Source organism: Vidua chalybeata, chromosome 2 (genome assembly GCF_026979565.1).
Source record: "Vidua chalybeata isolate OUT-0048 chromosome 2, bVidCha1 merged haplotype, whole genome shotgun sequence".
Classification (NCBI taxonomy): domain Eukaryota; kingdom Metazoa; phylum Chordata; class Aves; order Passeriformes; family Viduidae; genus Vidua; species Vidua chalybeata.
In genome coordinates, this window is record NC_071531.1 from 90,196,466 (window position 1) to 90,222,565 (window position 26,100).

The 26,100-nt window shown below is 38.4% G+C and overlaps 1 protein-coding gene across 3 annotated transcripts in view; it reads left to right on the top strand.

Moving 5' to 3' along the window:
- Positions 1 to 24,469: 24,469 nt before the first annotated feature.
- Positions 24,470 to 26,100, top strand: part of SGCG (sarcoglycan gamma) — a 104,159-nt gene continuing 102,528 nt past the window's right edge. For 2 of the 3 annotated variants that reach the window (XM_053933961.1, XM_053933970.1), the window contains exon 1: positions 24,470 to 24,627. The gene's annotated coding sequence lies outside the window, so the exon portion shown is untranslated. Of the gene's footprint in view, positions 24,628 to 25,212; positions 25,241 to 26,100 lie in introns of those variants that run through there. The other variant, XM_053933966.1, reaches the window with a different exon arrangement.

Below are 26,100 nucleotides of genomic sequence, written 5' to 3' on the forward strand. Positions count from 1 at the left end.
TTTATTATATAATGCTTCATATTTCAGAAATAATTGCACTTGATAATTATTTATTATATTTAGTGACAGCATATTTCAGAGAACTTTTAGCAAATTTTTCAAGTACATTTGTAACTTTCAAGTTTAAATCCCACAGACCATTTATAGCTCTTATGCTACTAAATTAGAGATACTTAGTTTGAATTCCCCATGTTTATTCCAATAGAAATTGAAAAACCCAAATGGTTTTTCAGGTGACCACAGATTTATTCATGTAATTTATCATTGGGTAAGATACCCGTTCTAAATGCAAAGGTATTTTCTCTTGAAGGCCAGCTAAGACCTATGCACCATCTTAAAAAACTCAAATTAGGATTGCTTTGGTAAAAGTATGACTTTCACCCAGAAATATTTTAACATTTATTAGTTAGGATTTAAAATTAATGCAAGCAAAAATGCAGTAGGTCTAATCAAAAAGGAAAAAAATCTCAATTATAATCTATTTCTCTACAGTCACATACATTAGGCAGTCTACAGACATACAGTATGAAAGCAAAAGGCCAGTTCTGTCAGAAATGTGTTGGTAATTTGATAAATCAGACCATAAAAGGGAGTAAAAGCAACTTCACTGGGATTATGCTAGAGGTAGCTTAGTTGTGGGTGGTGAACCTTTCATTAGCTAAAACTAAAATCAACACTTAAGCTTCTAAACAGACTCCTCTAAATAAGTTTTCTAAGTAGACCTGTCAAGGACGATTGTCTGGAATAAGACTGGACTGGCCTCAGTTCAGTGGGTATCTCTCACCTCCTAATTCAGCAATGTACTAACAACAATTCTTCCAATTTTTTCTGTCAGGTCCTCAGAGTATCCCTACTGGCAACGCAGCCTCCCACTGTAGTTTTTTGTAATGGTACTGTGAAATACTGTTCCTTTCCTGCTTGAGACTATAGCTTAGGCACCCAAACCACCTTTTCTGACATGCTCAGAGGAAAATGCACTATTTTTACAGCTGTTTAGTTACATAATAATATCGCAATTACCTTTATCCCCCTTAGACCATTGTACCTAAATCCTCCATGCAACAGACCTATTAGAATGAATCAGTTTCTTTTTGATGTGTAGCTAGCCCACATATGTAGACATAATGTAGAATTTACTCTTAAAGTTGGACTCAAAATGGAACCAAAGCTGCATAATTGAGTTGATTTTCTCTTCAGAGAGTATTTTCAGGCAAAGGTCTTTTTTCATTTTAAATCATACAGATAGCAGTGAAGTCTTTATGTACAATTTCAGTGCACTGCACTAAGAAAAATAATCCTTTTCAGGAAAGAAGAAAAGCCACGACATTGTTTTGATGATTTTCAATATTGCAGACAAAGCCTTTGTATAAATCTACAGTCAGATAGTCAGAAAATGATTGAATAAAATAATAATAAAACACAAAACCTAATTGGAGTATTTTAAGAAAGTTACTGATTAACATGTTTACAGGATTATCTTGTTATTTGGAAATATTTGGGGCCTGAAGAACCTGACCAGCACATGTAGACAAGGTCAACAAGAAAGAAGCAGTATTTTTTCTCGTTCAGTTCTTTGTACAGACTTGGGAACTATTCCTCTGAGGGAAAGAGAATTGCTTACCAATAGTGCTAAAGAGATCTGGATGACTGCCCTATCTGACCCCCTGGCAGTAGGACCATGATTCTGGTGGGTATCATCAACAAAGGCAGAAATCATCCCCTGATTTCCTGCCACACCTCTGCTCCCATGACACTCAGGAACTACAACAGCCTCTATTTCTATGTATTTCTTTTCCACTGCCAAATTAGCACTTTGTACTCAAATATTTACATAATATTATGATTACACAATCATTTCTGAAGGGAAAAAGCATTTATTTTTAGTTACCAACTTTTCTGGTTTGGACTCTATCCACAGAAAATCTTATTATAAACGAAAAAACTGTGACTGCTTTCCTTGTGGAATGTTGGCCATTTAATGGCAGTGAACTAATTTTTAAACAAGATCTACCTTACCCTTTTTATCTGTTAGATAAAAGGGTCATAGCTAAAGTTATAGAGTCATAATCAACCCTTTCTTACAACTGATGATAAACTACCCAGTTGTATTGGGTTTGCACAGCCAAGCTTTAATAGCAGGTGGGCTACAGGGGTGGCTTCTGTAAGAAGCTGCCAGAAGCTTCCCTCATGTCCAGAAGAGCCAATCCCTGTTAGTTCCAAAGATGGACCCATTGCTGGTGAAGGCTGGTTCAGGGCTGATTAGAAATGGTGGGAATGCCTCTGAGATAACATATTTAGAAAGAAAAAGAAGAGAAAAAGTTACTGCACAGATGTAGTTGCGGCCAGAGAAGAGCCAGGTGAGAACATGTGAGAGGAACAGCCCTGCAGACACCAAGGTCAGTGCAGAAGGAGGGGCAGGAGGTGCTCCAGGCATCGAGCTGAGATTCCCCTCCAGCCCTTGGTGCAGACCGTGGTGAGTAGTTGTGCCCCTGCAGCCCATGGAGATCCACGGGGATGCAGAGATCCACCTGGAGCCCGTGGAGGAGCCCATGTTGGAGCAGGTGATGCCTGAGAGGAGACAGTGACCCCGTGGGAGGCCCCTGGAGAGAGGAGCCCATGCTGGAGCAGCCTGTCCTTGAAGGGCTGCACCCCGGGGAAGAGTGACCCACGCTGCAGCAGTTTGAGAGGGCCTGCTGCTCATGAGATGGACTCACATTGGACAAGTTCATTGAGAACTCTCTCCCATGGGAGGGACCCCGTGGTGCAGCAGGGGAACAACTCCTCTCCCTGAGCAATGGCAGAAACAACATGTGATGTACTGACAATAACCCCATTCGCTGAGCCACTGGGGGAGGAGGTAGAGCTCAGGAAGGAGGGAGAGGTTGAGGGAAGGTGTTTTGAAGGCTTTATTTTATGTCTCATTATACTGCTCTGCTTTTGTTAGCAATGAATTAAATTCTCTAATTCAAGCCTGCTTTGCCCATGACATAATTTGGTGCATGATCTCTCCTGATCCTAAATTCATGAACCCTTTGTTATATTTTCTCCCCCCTGTCCAGCTGCGGACAGGAGTGTTAGAAAGGCTTTGGGGGATGCCTGGCATCCAGCCAGGGTCAAGCTACTACAGCAGTTTATCATTTCCTGTTACATATCCCTAGGACACTTGATCAATTGCTTGTGTTTGTACTTCTTCCAAAGTTCAGATATCCCTTTCTCCAAAATGGACATTGCCTCTTCCCAGAACCTCACCTTTTTTTCCCCCTTTCAAAATCAAGATTAAGTACAACTTAAGTTCCATAGAAAGTCTTGCAGGTTTTCCAAGTATACCAATAAGAGAATTCTTAGCAATAACATTAAATATGAATTATCCAAGAAACTTCTGTATTACAATACTTAAATAGCCTATTTAATCCTACTTAGAAGCACATAAATAAAATAAAAACTTATTTGCAAATAGTTTTCCTGAAAAATATAAAGTATTTTATATATGTATCTATATACATACATATGTTATCTAAAAAGGCCATGAATTTTTGAAGGGTTTTTTTCTGAACTCTCTCAGTTTTAAATGGAAAACTGTACACTTTATAAGCATGTATTTTGAAGTGTGAGGCACTTTCTTTTTCTTCCTGCTTAAAAAAATTCAAATTTGAAGCATTGGTTAAAAAAAATATCAAAAGAACAATATTCTAAATAGTCAAGGTATGAATGCAAAGTTTAGGAAGATATTATAAGCTAGTTTATATTTTTCTACCCTGTTTAGATCTGACCTCTTGCAAGAATAGTATGAAACTTCATTTTTCACCCAGGGGTGGTCTTCCATGTCTGAACTAATCAGAAGGTTGAAAACCTGGTCATCACACTGATTTCTAACACTTTGATTTCAGACAAAGGGGCACTCTCTACTGGGCCATTAATATCATCCTATTTGGAAATAGAAATTTTCCATGACAGATACATATATTCCTAGGTTGTGTACCAATCAAGTGTGAGTCCACCTGTCAAAATGATAGGCCAAGGCCAAACAGACACAGGTAGCTCAGAAACTACATCATTATAATAATAAAAGAAAGGGGTTGCCAAGTTCATACATTCTTACTGGTGATTGGCTTTAATTACTTTTCTCCTTTAGCTAGATAAAAACTAATGAAGAAAAAAGTGTTTCTTTGATTGGAGACTAAACAAGATTCATCAGAGGCCTTTATTCTGAATTTCAGATTTGAACAAATTATATTTCACCTTCTCTTATACTAAGACAAGAGATTATTATCATTTATGGTTAAAGGAAAAAAAAAAGAAAAATAGGAAAATAATTTCTTTTCTCTTCCTTAGCCTGCACCACTGATCTCATCCAGAATTGTGTTTCTTAGCCCTCATGTGAGGTACTTGCAAGATGGACAGGAGGACAACTGGAGAATGCACTCCAGCTCTGGTGTGGGCAAAACTGAGCATGTAGGCATGCAAGGAGTATTACAAATATTCAGAAAACTGCTGCGTTTTGTATTTGCTTTGCATTTATGACTCTTCAGCAGTAGTCAAGCTCCATCACTGGGTTGTAAATTACTTTATTACAATGTTAACAAAGGCACTAGCATGTGGCAAATCCAGAGGTTTGTTTTCATTGTATGCTGTAGTCAAATGAGAGCTGCTTGCATACAGTTGAACAAAGCAGACAAGAAAATTCTGAGACCTTGAACAACTATGTTAGGTGATTTTTATAATGCAGGTAGCAAACAATTTAAAACTCTTTGACTACGGTAAGGATTTAGGGATTTTATTATTTCATTGTCTCAAATTGTAAAGATTTAACATCTTATTCTAGAGCAAGATAATGGGAGTGAAAACACTGAAAGGCAAAAAGCTATTTTTATCAATTACTTCTTCTCCTCTGAGTATGTAATCCTCATTTGAAAGAAACTCGTAAGTGGAAAATAAATCCTTCAAAACAATTTTCATAGCTACTCTCACTAGAATAATTTAGACTAAATACCTCATTATATTAATGCAAATTAGTTTTTATTATACAATGGATACCTTTATATAAATCCTTGTCATTTAAATAAATTCAGGAACTATCAGAACACTTCAGGAATGTATGAGTACCCTACACACAGGAAAGGAAAAATGAGCTTCATAAATCATTGGAACTGAGCAAAAATATATACATAAGTGTAGTTTACATTTTGAATGTAGGTTGTGTGTAGGTATCAATGCAGATAACAGAGAAATGGCTGTGGAGCTTCTGAGATTTTCCTCAGCTCATGCTTCAACATGGATGTTTAATATTAATTACCAGTATAATTTTTAATTTCTATTTGACCATTAAAATATTCAAGGTCTGGTGTCACCTTAAATATATATACAGTCCTGTTCTGAAGAGCTTACTATAGAAGAGGTCTTGTCATACATGCATTTTACCCCTAAATGAAATGCATTTGAAATGTTGATTTTTGTTCCAAGGGATTCTCATTTGTCTTTTGTTAAGGACTGATATACATAAGAAAAGAAATAACCTTCTATGTCTTCCTTGAACCCCTCAGGAATTTTCTTCTTGTATTGCACATGGGGATAATATGAATAGCTTAAATCCACTGCAATTATAATGTTTAATTCCAACACCATATCTTTTCCCCTAGTTTATTACTTTTTTCAGTATTCCTGCTATATGATATAATCTCAAGTCTTTCATTAATTAGACAAACTACAATGTAAGTACTAAGTATACTGTATTTTCTGTCTTCAAGAATAGACATCTTCTAATACAGTTAACATTCTTCCAATACTTTATAAATAATTACAAGCATAATTAAACTTGAGGAGTCATACAATACAATTCTTTAAAAACAGAAAAACAGGGTAAGGAACTTTTTTATTATTGCTTTGGGAGGATTCCTCTTGAGAAGAGGAAAATAGACAAAAGACCAGAGTCCTGGACTTCAGAAGAGCAGATTTTAATCTGTTCAGGAATTTGCTTGGAAAGATCCCCATGTGAGGTCATCCTGGAGACATGAGGGGTCCTGAAGAGCTGATTGAATTTCAAGAATCACCTCTTCCATGCTCAGAAGTAGTCCATCCACATACACAAAAACTCACACAAATGTGGCAGGAGCAACTTGATCTCTTTGAAGAAGTCCCTGCTCACAGAAGGGGCATTGGGCTAAATAACCTTGAAAGGTTCCTTCCAAACGGAACTATTCTATAGTTCTATGGTTCTGTGGTTCTTTGATTGCAAAGCCACTTGTGATCTTTGAATGGTGCTTAGAGGAGGCTCATGAGGTCTGTAAGAAAGGAAAAGTCATTCCTGTGTTTGAGAGAGACCTCAAATCCTTAGAAAAGTGATAGAATCAAATACTCCTGGAAGCCAGTTCCTGACATATGAAAGGCAAGATCACAACTGGGATTAGTCAGCAAGGATTTGTGAAGGAAAAACCTAGATAACCATTGTGAGAGTATTCTATCATAAAATTCTATCATAAAACATATTGAATGTTTTTTACCTTGGCTTTAGCAAGCATTTTGTTACTGTATGCTATAACATCCTCATGGATAATGAAGTACAATATAGGGAAGTAGACCATGAGATGGACTGAAACCTGGCTCAACTGCTACTCTAAAAGCCTTGTGATCAGTAACAGAAAATCCATCTGGGTGCCAGCCACTTACAGAGTACCCCAGGGGTCAGTGCTGAGCCAATGTTGTTTAACTATTTCATTAATGAGCTGGAGAACAGGACAGAGTGCACCCTGAAGTATAAAACTGGGAGAAAATGTCAATGCACCAGATGGCTGTGCTGCTACTCAGAGGGACCTCAGCAGGCAGAAGAAATGGGCTATTGATCAAAGAAGATTATCAAAGAAGATGAGAAGTGTCCTGGCTGCCATTAGGGAGAATGCTGCCAGAGGGGTGACCACTGGTGAGGCCACCTGTGGAGTGCTGTGTCCACCTCTGGGGTCTCCAGTACAAGGAAGGCATGGTCATACCTGAGTGAGTCCTTGACTGACCATGAAGACAGTTGAAGAGATTTTTAGAGATTGAAGCATCTAACATACAAGTGACTGAGAAAGGATGCTTTACTTCTAGAAGAGGGTGTTCATTGAGAATCTTATCCATGTTTATAAGAACTTGATGGAGAGTAGTAAAAACGGCAGAGCCAGATTCTACTCAGTGACAGGACAAGAAGCAATGGGCATAAATTAAATTCAAAAAAGTCCACTTGCACTTATGAAGAAGCTTTTTATGAAGCTTTTTTTTTATGAAGAAGCTTTTTAATTATGAAAGTGGTCAACTGGCACAGGTTGTCCAGAAAGGTTTTGGAGTCTACAACCTTGGAGATACTAAAAACCTGACTGGAGATGGCCCCGCTCTTGCTGACTAGATGGACTAGATGTTCTCCAGAGGTCCCTTGCAACCTCAGCTGTTCTGTGACTTGGTAACATTTACACACACTGAGCCTCCTTACAAAAGCAATCACAAGTGTGAAAGAAAGCCAGACTACATGGTCTATCTGAATATTTCACAGACTAAAACAAAGGGGAGTGAGTATTGCCATTTGTGAGAAGAATGAAGTTCATCTGAAGTAAACCTGCAAGACAACAGTTCACAATTTGTTCTATTTTTCTCAGCCTTGTTCTACCATTAAAAGGAAACAAAGCTGCCTCTTCAGATTTAAAATGTGATGTTCCTTTTGAAGGCTATTCAAGAGCAGCAGCTGGTAAGGATGGTTTAGGGCTCAGTGAATATCAGGCAATATATATCACAGCTGTGAACCCTGGAAGACTATTGATCCAGTAGCCTCTTCTAATTGTAAATGGAGGTATGGATATCCTAACTGACATGACACTAAAACTAATAGCTCCAGGCACCTGTAGAAACCTCACAGATTTCCACTTTAACTGTAGGCTCAAAAATTTTATCACAAGCATGGGAGAAAATCAAATCTGTCATAAAAGTACTTAAAAACAGAAAGTGGCACTTGATTAACATACATATTATTATTTGTGGGACTTGCAGGTGCCTTTGAGAATCTAGAGAGTGCTCTTCTTCAATAACACTTTATATTTTTCCATAATACTTTACAATCATAGACAATGGGGATATTTATGGATTAAATAAAAATCAATTAGAAACTCAGTGCTTGGTTCTCCAGCTTTTCTCCCAAGGTCTTCATGCTACAATGGTTACTATGAGGATTAAAGATCAAGATTTCAAACTAATTTGGTTTGGGTTTCTTTTTGATAGATGATTGATGGAAAACACGAAAATCTGGAGAGTTAATATATTGAGTCAACATTGTAAAGTACCTATGTTAATTGGAATACTAAGCTACGATTTTCTCAAAAATGAGAAAAAGTGATTTAAGGCCAGATTTGTAAAGACATTTAGATAAAGACAGAGGCGGCCATAAGTGATTCATACATCAAATAATAAAATAGTATTAAATCCTTATTTACCATCCATAAATATTTTAGGTAATTATACAAATATTAAAATATGCTCCCCAGACATTTTGAAACAGAGATTTGGATATGATATCCAGACACAGGCAAGGGATTCAAGAGCCTTAACTCCAACAACAATCTCCAGGACTATGATTTTAAATCACTAAGTCGCCTTGTAAAAATGGGACAGACTTCAAAGTTACTTACATGCTTTTGTAAAGGCCACCCTTTTAGAAAATGAGTTAACATTTACCCAGCCTGGTCCCAATAGTCTGAAGAACATTAGATTTCAGAACCACAAGGATAGTAGGATCTTATCTTAAAAATCTATTTAGATATAAAAATTAATCAGGGCTCAATCTGAACTTGATTATGCAATTTAAAAGCAATGATAAAAAGAATAAAACATTAAGTCTAAAAATTAACTATGCGGAGATTAGAAAATGTTAGATTTAAGATTTTTCTGTGTAACTTTACATTTGTTTTCAGGTGCTTGGGTGCCTTATTTAACTGTATGGTCATAAAAGACTTTTCTCTGAGGATCTACTTCATTCAGGGAATGAGAGTGCCCACAAAACAAATCAAAGTTCTGTACTTAATGGACTATAACATGATTGCATGCAAATTTATATGCAAATGGCCAGTTATGCATATAAGTGGCTACTTGTATGTCATCTGATTTGCATGCATAATCACTGTAATTAGACACAGATTTAAAATGTGAAACCATAGTGTGTGCTGCTGAAAAATATTACTTAATTCATGTATTAGTCATGCCTATTAATCAATCATTTACTTACAACATGTTTACATTAATCAGCTGCTCTTTGCATAACTTACATTGCCTCCTTGCCTACAAGATTTATCCTGTTCCTTTTACCTAATCACTGTGTCTGTCATTCAGGAGGCAGACACTACAGGCACCTCTGCCAAACAGCAACCTGCCTCTCTTATGGCTGCAGTCTGTGATCTGTGATCTTCGTACTCAGTTACCCCATATAAACTGAGAACAGTCTTAAACAAGGACAGATCTATGCATCAGAACTAGGTAATATCCCCCTTTCTAAGTAGTATGAGGTTCTATTCCTCCCACTGACATTTAATGAAATTTTCAAAAACTCTGTATCAGTTCTGAATTTGTACTCCTAACTGGCCCTTCCCCAGTGCAATCCAAGATTGAAACCACAAATTCTATAGGCCAGAAGCAGAAGAGTGCAAGAAAAGCATGAAGACATGTTACTCTTTATCAAACAAACATGTTGCATTCAATTTGGATGAGCCACTAACCTCATCTTATATTTTCCATTCACTACATACTAAATTCTCAATATAGGCTAATCTATCTTCACTTCTATTTGAAGTATTAATGGGAGGACCAGATGACCTCTATATTCTGCAGGGAACAGGCTGCTACTCTCTTGAGATCCATATGGCAGTCAGTTCTGCTAAATTATGCACCATTACCTGTATAAATACCCACAGATGAAGAAGATAGCAGCAGAACATACCATGCACGTGAAGTTCTTTAAAGTCTAGGGAAGCAAATGAAGTCTGTTATATGGAGATCTTTGCCATAAAATAATTATTACATATGCATTAATCAGAGAAAAACTGAAATGGAATAAAGATGTCAGCAGCAATTGGCACTATTTCAAGATCTCTGAAGGCACTGTGAAGCAGAAGAGTGTTCAGGAGTCTTACAAAAGAAGAGCTGTGCATTAAAAGGGTTCTCTGAGGCCATGAAGCTCAGTAATCACTCAGGTACTAGTTTTCATAATAAATTAAAGTTATTTTTTAAATTAATCTAGTCTCTATCAACAGCCAGGTGGCAGCATGCTTCTTTGATGATCTTTGGTGAGACTCATTAGTGATACCACTGGACTGAAACTAACACTAAGAGAAAGACAAGGTGGTCTGGGAAAACAGGAGGCAACTGCACTGAGCACCACCACCCCACAATTCTCATAATTAAGCTGAGCCAACTCCAAAAAGAGACTATAGAGATGAGAGAGTTACTATGTGACCATTTGACTGTGACTATGCTTTTAGTGCATGTGTTTAATTAGATTGTTACATTAATGACATGCAGCATCTGTCAGCATAATCCTCATGATAAACCTTCTTCAGGATAACTGTATGAAGCTGAAACAGAGTAGTCTCCCTGTTCTTTTTAACCATTACTCAGAATGCCCAAATTACCTGACAATGCATATGTAGAAAAAATTCATCTGACTGAGAGCTTTCCTGTTCAGTCATGGGAAAATAAAACTAGTAGGGTTGCAATGGGTCCCTTGAGCTAATACTGTTAGTTCCACTAATATGATAATGCTAGCAATCCTAATCCCCACAGATTTGTCTTGGTGGGAATGGGCATGACAGAACTTCACAAAATACTGTAATTTGGTTTATATTTTTATGACATCTATGTAGGCCTTATAACATCAATGTCTCACTAGCAGCAGCACTGCAAGTAAGCATATAGAGGATTTGTCATGGATGTCTTATGGAGCCATATGTTAACATACATGCAAACTTCAACCAGCATAAAAAGGTCTTGCTTTTTCAAATATTACCAGTATAAACATTTTCTAAGAAAACTTGACACGTTGTTTAGAATTCACATTTCTTTGTTTTATCCCCATTTATTAATCTATCCTTACTAAAGACCTTTACATAATCCGTGCCCTCTCTCTATTCAATGGAGAGAGATATTAATTTACAAAACACCAACTAATTCTGCCAGCTTAAGAAAAATGAACTATTTTGTATAATTCCACTTGTGCTGAGTCATAGCAAAATTTCAAACTGAAACCACAGTAAAAACCTGTTATTTCTGAATGATGGCTGTTTGCTACTCACCCCAAAATGACTGACTACATTACACACATCTAGAGATTCTCTTGTATGCTGCTTTCACCCTTTTTATTGTTATTTCCTTTCATCTAAGTCATAAAGGAAACACAAACATTATCTTTCTTCTCCATTCAAATTAATTTCCATTCCCATTATTCTATCAGCAGCCTGATAAAAACCTTCCTTTAACTTGTGAAAGGATCTATGCAAAGCAGGAAGAAATAATAAATCTATTTGAAATTTAAAGATAAACTGAAATATGCACATGGAAACAGGATTGATTCATGAGGAAGTGATGGAGGGAATGCCTAGCTCTTAACATCTATTATATGAAACTAAATTTATTTTTTATTCTTTACAAAGATATTCACAAATCCTGTAATGCAGAGAAACATCATGAACATACAAGTGAGCTGGGAGGCAGACAGACAGATCAAGAATAGCTCTGTATGTGTGTGTTGTACAGGGCTGCTGCCACCATTGAAAGGAGATGGGAAGCAAGGTGCAAGCATTGAAAACAAAGTGTCTTTGCTTGTCTCAACACTAAGAAGATATGTGCTCCTCTAACCACTTTTTCTATAATCATCTATACTTGGATAAAGGCTTTTAAAAATGTTTTGATGAATGTTTCTTGAAAATGAGCATTTCTTTCCTCTCCCAAAGATTAGAAATTTCCCAAGGAATTTTGAAAACAAAGTTCTAAAATACTACTGAATCCTGTTAACAAGCTGTCTAATACATCTTCCAAAAACAGCCTCCCCAAAAATTATTAATAAATCTAGCTGGTTTATTTTGCATAGCTGTTTTATTAAGTTTATTAAGTTTTTTATGGATGTTTTTTATCTTGTGAACCTTGAGGTACCACTTGTATGTTTTACTTCTCCACCAAACAAGGCACCCTGGACAGACCCTTCTGACAAGAAAGTTTGCATCTTCTATTTCATTATTCTCCTAAAATACTGATCATAAAGCAAAATTAAAGGACCTTTTTTACTCTTTTAGAACATCTTTAAGTATGGTTTGATTTTTGAATACCCTAGTGTTATTGAAGACATCACCAGCTGAATGTTTTGCACTGAATGTTTTATAATTGCATGAATGTTTCCTCATGACAGTAAGAACTGTATTCATAATTATGCAGACTGAGGTGTGGCAGATTCCATTCCTTGCTGAAATGAAGAAATAAACCTGTAAATGTTATCCACAGGCAATCAAGTTACAGTCAATCAACTAATGAACACTTTTCCTGTGAGCCTATTAAGTGCATCCCTGCATGAATGAGTATGAATAATACTGTATCTGAAGCAGATGACAGTTGAAACAAGGGGGGAAAGTGAAGACAATTTCCCAAGAAAAGTATTTTCAGCTTCACAGTGCATGCTTTTAAAATAAACCAAGTGTGATAGACAAACCTTGGTGAATTAAAACACAAGGTTCTCTACTTTTCCACAAATCATGCAACAATGATAAGAATTTCACTTGGAGACCTTAAGGTGTGTTATGCCAGCTGAAGGTTTTTTATTTTAAATGAAGTATCACTGAAGTGCTTGACAGGCATACATGAAAGGAAAGGTTTTCCTTTCTGATTTAAGGTTCTATGTCTAAAGTCCATGGCTCAGATTCTGAGCAGCATCACCTTCAATAAGAGGAAAGGATCCATGCCAGTTTATACCACGTGATGATCTACTTCCTGCTCCTCCTCCCAAAATGGTATTGGATATTCAGAAACACTCAATTTGCTTCTCCAAATAAATGCATTGCACAACAACTTCTATGCAATTTTAGTGGTTTTAAATATCTCAATGTATATATAAAAAAATTGATGGCGGTCACACAAGGAATGTACTAGATTACATCCCTTTACCTCATTGAAATACTATGAATTTATCTATTACTGTAGTGCCTAAAGATTCAGCTTACCTTCCTTTAATAGTTAATATAAGTAACTATATCCTAGAACTTTATGTTCAGTTTGCTAAAATTAATTTTTTCTGTCACTAGGCTTTGATGAGACTGTCAGAATGTAATTTTTTACTATACTTGCAGTTGTTCACATCACTCTCAGAGGTTTGCACTCTTACCCCACATACAGACCCCGATGAGAGGTGCATAAAACCTTAATGCTCAATTAATAAGTTGTTGCTAGTTGTAAATTATAGGTATTCTCAGTTCAGTCAGAGAGAAAAAGAGAGGTTTCTAACCAGGCTGGGCCTGGGAGAGAATTGGAAAGGAATGTAAATAATTCTCTATCTCTCTTGTTGTTCACATTGTTTATAGATATGTTCTGCCACCGTGCGTCATTCAGAGCGTACCAATGGTGTGAGATGTTTTTACTTTAAGACCAATGAAATTAGTCTGCACGATGTTCTCTATAAATAGAGCAGTGCATTTGAAATAAATCAGTTTTCTTCTCGCCTTCTGATCTTGGAGTTCTGTTCCTGTCCTGCCTCAACAGCGACAGTAAATCACATTCTCAGATCAGGGAAGGGTCAAGAAGAGAGGCCTGCTTGCAGGACAAGCAAGAGACAAACTAAGTTAGGCAGCACAAACTAGAAGTATGTAAGAGAATCCAAGCTCAGCCTTTCAGAAAGAATTAGGTGCCTCTAAGTCAGCTGAAGGAAAGTGGATGGGAAACAGCTTCAGATCAGCTCCTCTCTGATATAAGTCACTTATTTTATCCTTGTTCTAAGACTAAAGAAAACACTTTATCTGTATTTAAATTACAGGTTAGGATTGAGAGCCATTAGTTCCTTGACTAAAAATGTCAGAATGTTTATGTTCTCCTGCCATATGAGAAACAGAACTTTTCAATAACACCGTGTTGATTACAGCCACAGAAACTACAAAAATTTTAGCTACCCTTGGGAAATGGAAAACAGCAATGTTCAATCAAAAATGAAATCCTAATAATGAAGTTAATACAAGATCCCAGCCTAGGGAGTGAACCCCATGCAGACAGTACTTGTTTTACTTGTATTCCTATTCTGCAATTATCCCCTTGCAAATTACTACATTTTGTGTGAAACCCCACATACTCATTAGCACGGAAGCTGATAGGGAACACCGCCAAACTCCTGGCAGTTGTGTGCATGCTGGAAGCACGCTGTGTACATTCAGCTGGAGCTTCCACTTCAAACTCAGACGGTGGTAGAGGAAAAAGGATTCTGTTAACACCAGTTTTCCCCAAGTTAAAGACAGCTCTAAGGGCCTTCTTATATATGTATCTTTTGCCTTTGTGGTTTTTACACTGGAAATGAGATTCAGTAATGGCTGTATTCTCTTGTTCAGCATGGTGGCTGTTTTTCTCGCATCACTGAAGGTTGGGTGTGGAGTGCTTGAAGTGGGCAAGCTTAATGTCCCTTTTGCCAACATTTTAAAAAATCCTATATATCGTGGTTATGATACACTACATGCAAGTATGCATTGCTGCAAGCAAGTGGTTTGTTTTCATTGTCTATTACTATGTTTTGATTGTTCATAATTGTCTTGCTAATTCATGATGCTGTCTAATTGTTTTTGTATAACTGGGATGATTCTGTAAAATGTTCCAACATGCATGAAATTTCAATGTTATAAAAATCTCACATAAAAAGCAAAACCCAGATGTTAATTCAAAACTGAATGTAGATTTCAGATATTTGTAGATTTCAGATTGTTTTTACTCCCTGAGTATATGGCCAAAACTATTTTAACATACTCTGTTTCCCATACAAATTTTAGAAACTGAAAAGCAGCTATGATTAATAAAAACAATTTTGAGTGAAATTACGATGCCTGCTGAATCTCTTCTTGGGCATGTAGGCAATGACAAATCAATTTCTAGTATGCTTTGTGACAGCTGAAAGTAGCTGTGCAACCCTTAAGCTGAAGCAGTTTAATTAAACCTTGGCATTTTAACAGAATAAAAGAAAATTAGCTATCCTATTTCATTTCCCTATAGTGTAAACAGAGTGTATGACAGGCATCTGTGTGATATATAATTAATCCCACCAGTCAAAAAATTCTTTCAAGGATAGTTATGAAGACTTCAGCTCATGTATACAATAAAGTTTATATCCCAAAGTTGCTCATTATGTATTCCTCAAATTACTTAATGAGATGATTTATTGTTGTACACACTCTAAAAGAGAAAATTATGGTTATATATAAAAGTAGATGCATTATACATTCATATTTGTAACTCCAAAGAAAGGTAACTAGAAGCAACTGCACCTAACAAAACTAGAGAAAAGGGTCTGCAAAGTACATTTCCTGTGCTACAAAAACTGTTTGTAAGGAAGAAGCACTTTTCATTCAATTTTAGTAAAATATATAATAAAATGTTTATTCATTGGTTTGAAATAAGCATCAATGAAGTATGAAAAAAGCATAGCATCTTTACTAACAACATTTAATGACATCAAAGTATATTATTTAACAGCAATTTATGTTTAAATTGATTTTAATAAGCATGCAATTCATAATCAAGCCAATTTTCAATTAAGTGATAATTGAACAGTGACAGCAGGGTGACATGCTGCTGCACAGTGGAGCAGAAGCAGCAGAAAGGGTAAAAAAGTTTCCACCTATATCCTGAAGGGAAGAAAGAAATAAGTACATAACAAGTTCTCAGCTAGCCAGGAAAGGTTTACTGCAATTTCAGATTCTGTAGGGTGTTTTCACTGGCTTCCAGCTGCTGCCCCAGAAGGACAGTTGTCTCCTACAAATCCCATCTCACATTGTTTTGATTCCATGGCTGCCTTCGATATGCTAGAGCACGGCATGCCCACTTGGTTGTGTAAGCAGGCGAGTCAAGGCCCAGGTCCCCCCTGGCAATAATGGGAGTGTAAACCTTTAGTTTACAGTTAGATATGGATGGGCAGTTGCGGGAAGGTTTCTAAATCTCAAACTGAATCCTATCCTTAGAGTGGGAGCCAGAAACACATAATGGGGATAAGCATATATCCACATACAAGTTTCTAATGTCGTTTGAGTTGTCTTATGTTGTCCATGAAACCCGTATGGGACAAAGGACAAGGAGGGAAGATGCACACTGCAGGGTGCCAAGTAGGGTAGCCCTAGGGCATACCAAAGAGCACTGGACCCTACAGATGGCCAACTGACATGAGTTTTATAACATTTACGTGGCTGTAAAATAACACTGTGGCTCAGTGGTGCACCTAATCTTACAGGGCTCCTGATTTGATGTAAAGCCCTCTATTCACAAACAGTCCTGCATGTGCACATACTCAAAAGAACTTGGTTTCCACAGCTCAGTGCCACGATCCCACCTGACCTGGAGTGAGACAGATCAAACAGCCCAAAGGACACAACTGTAAGCTCTACACGGGAACTAAAACTGCCTCTTTTAGAGACACACAGCAAAAGTGGTGGCTCTGTTTCGCCCAGCAACCTGTAGAAATAAATCGACTTCTGTCTCCCTCATCACTTAGGAATATATCCACTAATGTGTTTATGCAAGTCAAGTTGAATTCACCAGTAGATACCATAAAGATACCACATGTTGTTCTTGGAGATGAGCTGTAGGGGGAGGAGAGGAAACAGGAACAGATTGGAACACAGAAAATTCTGAGCACATATTAAGGGGATAAAATGACCTTGAGAGTTATCCAAATTTTGAACAGAGAGATCGTCTACAGATTCTGAGATGTTTAAGGTTCAGCTTGACATGGCCCAGACCAACCTGACCTAATTAGACTTGCTTTGAACAAGGAATTAATGAAGATGACATTCAGAACTCCTGTTAGAACAGAAGTATTCTATTAAGTAATAATTAATTAATTTAATTACTTCATTAAAAAATAATGAATGAAGTAATTACTCTGTGAAGGTAATTTTAATAATATGGCTTCAGATATACACATACTTCATTGGCACTAGAATACATCAGATTTCAGTTAATCTTCATAGCTAAAGGAGACTACTTCTTGGTGTGGAATACAGGAACTTGCTTTAGGTTCCAAAAGGCACACACAGTGTGCAATCAAAGATAGCATTCTCATAATGAAATCCAAAATAACACAGAGGTTAAGCAGAGAGCTAAGAAATACTGCCCACAGAAGGATATCTAGCCCTTCATTCCTTCACTCTTCAGAACTTCTAAAGAATTAAACCACCATGCTCACAAACTCAGCAGTGGGAATACTGATCCTAGAAATAAGAAGTTATTCAAGAACTACTATGCCTATTATAACACTGATGATTGAAAAATTGAACCAGAATTGGGAGTAGTGGGAGTTTATAGGAGATTTTAAAACACTTTTCCTACATTATGTCTGTATAAGCAACTCTCACCTCTATTACATTTATCCTAAATGAATTTATATTTTGCACAGAAAATTTATATCCTGCACTAGTTACACAGAACCAGGATCTATTAGATCATCTTTTTCAAAGCCATAACTGTATTTTGTATGAGAAAAAAAAATATGTTTAATACTTAAATAAAGCCTGAGATAGGTTTTGGTTTTAACTGAGAAAATACACTAAAGAATTCTATGATTTCACAGTGCCTTTCTTCGTGGCTATTTCATCTCAATTACTGTTCCTGAAAATTCTTGTATGTTCATGGAACTGGGCTTCAATTTTGCAAAGGTAGGCACAATTCTAGGGTAGCTATATTATTCTGGTTGCCATTTGCTATAATTCCCTCCTTTTCAGTGGGAAATTATCTGTGCCTCTTCATCATGTTTCAGAATGGCAGAAACACAGGACTGAGGGCTCTCAGAAAAACCTGGATTCCTTTAGAAGTCCTACATGATCTGTAGGACTTGATCCTACACTGGAATCTAACCTCAAAATCTTTCTGAACTTCTGTAAGAACATAGATTAGAAATTCTTCTATAAGCAGATAAGGGACAATTTTGGGTGCGCTCTGTCACTAACATCTCATAGAAGAATAGAATTTCAAATATCATTATAGCCTCAAGACTGAAGGGTGAAAGTTGCTTTTAAATGGGAGCAAGCAATTCTGAAAGACTCTAAATTGTTTGGGGATTTCATAACAGTCCAAATTTTTCTTTTTTGCGTTGGGACAGAAGCCATGGCACAGCAAACAGGGAACATTACTATTCCACATGTGAGACTGTGGAATAAGACCTGAGAACTGATTCTCATGGAGTAATCTAAATGGTTTAATCTATAGGTACTATTAAAGGACTTCCCTATGCATTACTGTACACAAAGTAATGGTCCACACTGTAAATATTTAACCACATATATAACTGAATATACCCAGTACAGCAGCTGAAGTGAGTAGTATACATTTCTAACAGCCTACAAATAGGATAGAATTCACGGCCTGTTCATGATAGTACTATTATGTATTCATTTGTCTCTATACAGATGGCTGTAATTAGCAATATTTTCTTTATTTATTGTTATTTACTTTCCTTGTGCTCCTTATTGGGACATGTGTTACCCATAATCTTAAAAGCAAAAAGTGAAACAAAGATACACATACTAATATAAACTAAACTTAAAATTTTATGATAGATATAAGATGTGAAGGCTGAGGTAATTCCAGCACAACTACTGCACAGTAAAAGAATGATGTAAAATAACATTTCAGTGTAGTAACACAACTGAAGCACCAGATTTATTACTACCATTACTTGGTATGCTTAAAAGACATACAGCGAGCATGATTTCATCTAGATGAGACAAGAACTAGTGGCTCAACGAAATTTTTCCTCTTCAGGGCTGTATGACAATTCTTGCTAAAGTCTGAATAACAGCACAAAAGAAATTTCAAAAGTACTGATTACTACTACAAAGCCTCCAAGGAATTCACATTTCCACAGACAGTGTCATGAAAGGACATTATTCAGCTGACAGTAAAGATTTGAAAATAAAATTGTTATGCTGCATGCATGTTGATAGCAATTTGGCAAGAGATATAGTATAATTTAGATAGAAGAAATAAAACCAAAACCAAAGCAAAGCAGAAAACCCCTGTTAACAATATTCTAAACCCTTCTTTTCAGGAGGATATTAAAGGGCTTGTTTATAACCACTGCTAGAATCCCTACAACAGTGATCCATGTTCTTTGTATGACTACAGAAAGAGATTCCAATAATTTCAGGAAATAATCCTATTAAAAAAAAAAAAAAAAGAAAAGAAAAAGACAAGTCTTAGTTGTCATATTTGACCAGTTAAAATATAATACACTATTTTACCATACATCACTGTGAGACAATTATGCTTATGAAACAAAGCTTCATGCTTATGAACCACCTTTACCATGACACTACCAAAACACTTATCCAAGTACATTGTATCACTGACTGATTTGGTTTAAGCAGGTAGAATTAAAAAACAAATTAAAAAAAAATTGTTAAAAATTTTACTTAGGGACAATGCATGCCCTACAAGACATTTTGTGGCAAAATGGGTCCTAATAAAAGGTTATTTTTAATGAGTAATACCTTATTTAGAACTGCAATATGGCATTTAAAATCTAATTAGTTTATCCCTTTCTCCACAGACAGAGGGAAAAAAAGAGATAAACTAGCAACTGAGAAGAAAATAATACAATATAAATTGGTACAGAACTGGTAGAAATGAGAACTGTGTTCATTCTGCTAAGAGTGCATTCATATTGGTTATATCTAAAGGGTACAAAAAGACAAGCAAAATGTGTAGTCTGAATTAATTACAGTAAAATTGCATTGAGTCAAGAAATCTTTGGAAGTGTACATTCAAATTCAAGAGGAAAAATATTAACAAGGGTGAAGGGCAATAAAGGAGGCACAGAAGGCATGCAAAAAACTGCCTGCCAGGCACGACCAAGGAAGCTATCCTGTCTGTGTTTCCTCTTGGTTGGATCTAGCAGGTCGCATTGAAAGGAGCCTTGGACTGAACCAATACCTACACTCTGGGGCCCCTCAATGGAGAAGGTGCCAGAAAAGGCTTCAGATCTCAGTTTACAAATGAATCCCGATATTATTGCCTAAGTGGCTGTAGAATTATTAGGAGTAACCAGAAATCTTCAAAACCAGTCTTCAGAATGCTCAGGATGCTTTTTGTTGTGAGCACACACAACTCTGAGACACAATCATGGATTCCAGATGCAGTATAAGGAATAAAATGGGCAACAGAACAGCTGAAGAGGAACATGTATTAATTTCTCAGGAGCTCAGGATTATAGGAAGCACAGTGTACTTAGGTAGCCCATGGGCTCCAGTCCTCTGGAGCTCAAACCTAGGCTGGGCTCTTTTCATGGACACTGAGTCTGAATGTGAAGAAATGCCTTGTCATTCTATCCTTGGATTTTGAGGGAAGCTGTTATCAGTAACTGACCATGGAATCCAGATAAAGCCCTGGATTTCTTGAAATGGCTAATATGCTGTCAAGAGCTTGCTTTATGTTTTGTATAGGTGCTCACAGAAAAAGCAGGTCATACGACACATAGCCACAGAAAAGCTGTTGGATCCTTTAGCCCTGAGAGAGACCACCTTCCATTTTTCAGACTCAAACTTACACAGTTGGACAGTGTCCAGGGAGATGGCCTCATAAAACAACTTAAGACTTTTTTTCTCAGAAGGAAGATGATCGCTCAAGCATAATTCCTGAAACTATTAAGAACTCTATGGGTTTTTTTTTGTTTTGTTGTTAAGGGTTTTTTTGTTTGGTCTCTGGTCTTTTTGAGGGGGGAGGGGGGTGTCATTGCTCTTTTCTTAAGTGCTCAAACAACAGTATTGGACTTGTAGCATGAGCCACAGAGAATTCCCAGAGACAACTGGGCTATTTCACAGCCCAGTATACAATTTTTGAAGGGTAGGGCTATGCTGGCAGATTAACATTTACATGGCACATGACAGCACAGTGAGAAGTGACAGTGTAACCCAAAGGCTGCGTCTTTGGAGAACAATAACTAAGCTGCTGTGAGCCAGCTGAGTACAGATGGATCCATGCCGTCAGTATGAGCTATTCCCAACTCCGACCTTGAATTTCTTTATTGGGAAAGCTATTTAGCTTCTGTTACAGCTGAGTAGGAATCCAAAAAAAGACATAAGCAACATGGCCAGTGAGGGATGGATGGGGGGTGGGGACAGGTGAGGGAAGAGAAGGTGAACTCAAGAAGGTGAACTCAGCTGTTTACAGGATGGCATAGATGCCACAAACCTGAACTTATCAACATGGCAGCTCATTACAAACATGTTACTTCATTACAACCTCAAATATCTTTACATTTATATCTCACTCACTGCTTATTTCACTGTACAAGCAATCTGTCTTTAAAAAAAATAAAAAATAGAGAGTCACTCAAAATAAATGTGTTTTCTTCAGGGAGTTTATAGCTGGTATCCATAATATAATATTTCATTTTGTGTGGAGCAGATTCTTATACACATGTTATTAATACCATTGAATCTAGGTGATCAACATATCCAATTCTAATGCTGTCCCAGTGATTAAAGCCTACTGTTAGAATTTTACCCATACCAATAATTTTTAAACGATACTTTGGATTTACAGATCCATGTACATTATAGATTATGTTAACAAGTATATAATTTGTTAACAAGCACATACTTTTAAGAAAATGACTGAAATTTCCACTGATTTTGATTAAACTTGCTAGTGTATCCAGGACAATAAATTGCAGTACATTATCTCAAATCCAGACATATAACAGTTCAAGGAATTAGAAAAGATTTGTTACACAAAATGCAAACTGGTAGCAAACAGCACCTCTGAGAGTGGCCTTTCACAAAAGATTTCCCGATTAGCTACAGATCTTCATAATGACCACCCAAAAAAACAAAACAAAACAAAACAAACAAACAAACAAAAAAAAAAAAACAGGGATGAAAAAGCTCAGGAATAACTTGAAAATGCTGATCTCACCTTGTTTCATATATACAAGATTTTTACCAGTCCTGAGCAGCACCTCCACAGGTAACTTCCAGAGAGCTCTCAACTCCTATGAACAACCAGCTAAACATTTCTTTTTAACCATTGTTATTTTCTCCAATACTACAATACAGCACCTGGAAGTCCAGACTGGCACACCATTTCAATGCAAGAGATGGCTACCAAAGTATCATTTGCAAGATCTCTGGTAACAACTCCCATAAAAATTTCTACATACATAAAATATGTAAAATTAGTTTTAGACATTAGTACAGTGGTAGGATTGATGAGCCACAAGAAGAAGGAAGATTCTGCACAATAAAGGGCAGGAAGAAAAATGAAGAGAGAAAACCAAAGGGAAAGATATAGATTACATAGTCCTACCCCAAAGCAGGCTACGACACTTTTTTTTTTTTTTTTAATCCAATCTATACCCTGACTAGCCTGTGCATACAATGTTCTGCTTATTGTAAATCACTCATACAACACAAGCCTTGTGCTGGACACAAATTCACTACAGTTCACTACAGCTGTCTCACAATAGCTAAAATTCAAGGTGTTAAAATAGACCAGAATAAATCTCTGACTTAAAAAAAAACCCAAAAAACTACTTCAGAGTGTTGTAGGTCAAAAAGTTGGAGGAAATCAATGAAGGAAGGGGTTATTCCAACAATAAATTACCCTCTGAATGAAGAGATTAATTTGATGTTCAACATTTTTTCCTCTCATTTCTGCAGTAAATACTTCAATGACACATTTCAGTATACACACAGTAATTTTTACTCCAGTTTCATGTATCCCAGTTTGTATCCCATCGTATCTCAAGTCATTTTCCACATGAGAGGCAGTAGACATTCCAGACACTAAAAGCAATGAATCTGCATGCCCGTACATTCTTCAGACTGGGTTGGCTAAAAGCTAAAGTTCAATTCAGTTCTCCAAGGGCTAGGATGATATCAAGTCTGTAGGGAATACTGCTTTTACTGCTAGTCCTGGCTGGTCAGGGTCCACTTTGCTACACTGGTTATAAACGTGAGTTTAGTTTGGAGAACTTGAATACAACTCTCCACTACCCATGTGGGATGGCACGATTTGCCAGAAAATGGTAAGGTATACTGCACAATTCTTACAGAAGTTTCTGGACAGGGTGATTTCTATCCCATATAGAAGCAACATTCCCACCCCTTTCAACCAAGAACTTTGTGCATTCTGTTCAGATACACTAGCTGTTTCAGGCTGGGAATTGTTCTTTTGATTTCAGAGTTCCTTCTTACCCGGCAATTCCTACAGTGCTTATTTCCTACTTTTCCAATGCTTCCACTTGAGAATATTTCCCCTAACTAAAATCCCTTCTAAGTTAAAATCACTTCCTTAGTGACTCATTCTTCTAACCTCCAGGATAAGGTCGCTAAACATCTTCTCTGTACCCATCATCTAAGTTTCACACATATTTCCAGCCAAGCCCAGTAAAATTTTGGCTTCCTCGGAATCCTTATCTCCTTAGTCTCTTCGCCTTCCCAAAACCTGCCTTTGACGACTTACAAGACACATTTTCTCCTTTGTTACCCAATAATCCTTTCCTACTCCTTTCTCCTCTTCAGTTATCCCATTGGTATTCACTCCTCCTTGCCTTTCTGAACACCCTTCCTACAAAATTTATCAGCAAAAAATGCATTTATCATTCATCTTCCCAATCCTTACATCACCCTTCTTCTCTGTCTTGTTCAGTTTCCGTCTTTTCCTCCTCGATCCCTTTTTCTGCTCCTGAACTGCGCAAACCTTATTCTCACGATCTCCTCCGGCATTCGCCCCCCAGCTCCTTCTGTGCTCTCCACCACATCAGTCCTGCCCCGGCTCCTACCACACATCCTGAAGCCTCCCTAGCCCGTCCGTCCCACCCTGAGACCGGCCCCAAACTCCATCTCCGGCAGCGAGCCAGGCGCGGCGGTGCCAGCCCAGCCCAGCCCAGCCCAGCCCTGCTCAGCCGCCGACCCTGGAGCCGGGTCGCTCCGATAAAGCGCAGAGCTCTGGGGTCCTGGCGCCCTCCAGAGGCACGGCCGAGCCCTGCTCTGCCCGGCCTGCCAGAGCCGGGGGCACCCGGCAGGGACGCGGTGCAGTGAGGACCAAGGTAGCCCTGGTGCTTCCCACAGCCGGGGAGCGCAGACTGTCAGCGGCTGCTCTATGTCCGCTCGGCGGCCGGGGCGGAGAGAAGGAGGGCACAGCTCGTCTCCCGCCCCCTGCTCGCCTTCTTCTTCTCCTCCTCCTCCTCCTTCTGGCGCCCGCCTTCTGTTCCTCCTTCCCTCCCTGCAGCGCCGGTGAGACCGCGAGAGCGGCGCCCGCCCCGCCAGGGCGAGGGAAGGAGGCGCAGCCCGCGGGCAGGAAGCTGGATGAGGACGTGTGTGCGGGCAAGGCAGCCCCTCGGGCATGAAGGGGACCGCGGGGACGCTGCCCTGCCCTGCAGCCGAGCGGGAACATCAGGTAAGCGCCCCACACGCCTGCCCGGCCCGACCGGAGCCGACGCTTCCAGTGCCGGGAGAGGGCAAGCGTCCCCTGGAAAGTTGTCCTGCCGCCGCCGGCCGAGGGGCGAAGGGCAGTGGAGGCGGGCGGGAGGCAGCCCGCGCTGTAGGGTGGCACATCGGTGTGTCCGGCAGGACCCGCCTGGTGCTCCGGTACCCCGGCGCGGTGCCCGAGGCTGTGCCTCCCCGCCGGGGCGGGGCGCGCTGCGCTGGGAGTGCGGCCCCGGCGTCCCGCGGCCGCAGCGGCTCGGCGCTGGTGCCAGCGGCCGTGCCGCGCCCCGCGGAAAGTTTCCAGCGGCGTGAGGGCAGAGGGAAGCGGGAGAGGATCACCGCGGGACGGGAGCGTGGCGAGGGAGAAGCAGCCTGCCTGTGTTGCCGTGGGCGGAGGGTGCCGCAGCTTCCCTCCGGGTGGCAGGAGCGGTGCTGCCAGCAGTTCCTCAACTTGTTTCCTTGTTTTCACTCTGGTTTGTTGCAGAGGAGTAGGATCAAGTATCCCTGCAAGTGTAATGTTGATATCTTTGATGGCTACATCTTACTCTTCTGTGAAATTTACGTACCTGTTTGTGTCAGTTTAGGTATGTTTAGGAAAAACAAACTGCAAAGTCTTACCAGAAAAAGATACACAGCAGTACGCCTGAGGCTTCCAGTAGGTTTGTTATGTTGTATGATGTAACAGTAAATGCAACTACTGCTCTTTTTGATTCATATTTTATTGGGGCTTTTTAACTGAACATTTGTGGATTAAGCAGAAACTGAGTAAAATGTGTGAATCATCATAACGCTGTTGGAGATCAAATTCCAGTTTAAATGTTTTGCAGTTATTTTCTTCCCCCTTTGCTCATACATATAAAGGACAGACTCAAGTAGTTTGCTTAGCTCTTTTGAAGTAACTTAAGGAATCAAAAGTGGGCAGAGTTCCACACAGAGGTTGTAGATACTTTTGCTGCAAAGCAAAAAAACAACATTGAACCACTTTAAAGAAAAATAACTAATCAAAAAATCTGTAGCTTGAGAAGCCTCCTTCCATCCCAGCCAGAACAAAGATGTGTACATTGTGTACTGCACTGAGAGTGGAAAGATTCAAGCCATTTCAAATGAGTCAGTTTCCCCTTACAGAGGATGTTCTGCACTAACTCGCTTGGTTAATCAGAGTCTACCTTAACTATCAGCTGCAGTTCTGTTTCACTTACAAATTTTCAAATACCAAGGTAATTCCACAATATTTGTTGCAAAATCTAAAAGAAAAACTTGAGTGCAATTAACCTAATTTCATCAGATCAAAGAAGTATGAATAGCTTTTTGGTTTGGAGGTTTATTTTCTTGGTTTTGAGGGTTTGTTTGTTTTTTTTTGTTTTTTTTGTTTTTTTTTTTTTTTTTTTTTTTTTTTGGTTTTTTTTTTTGTTTTTTTTAGTTTGTTGGTTTTTAATATAAAAAA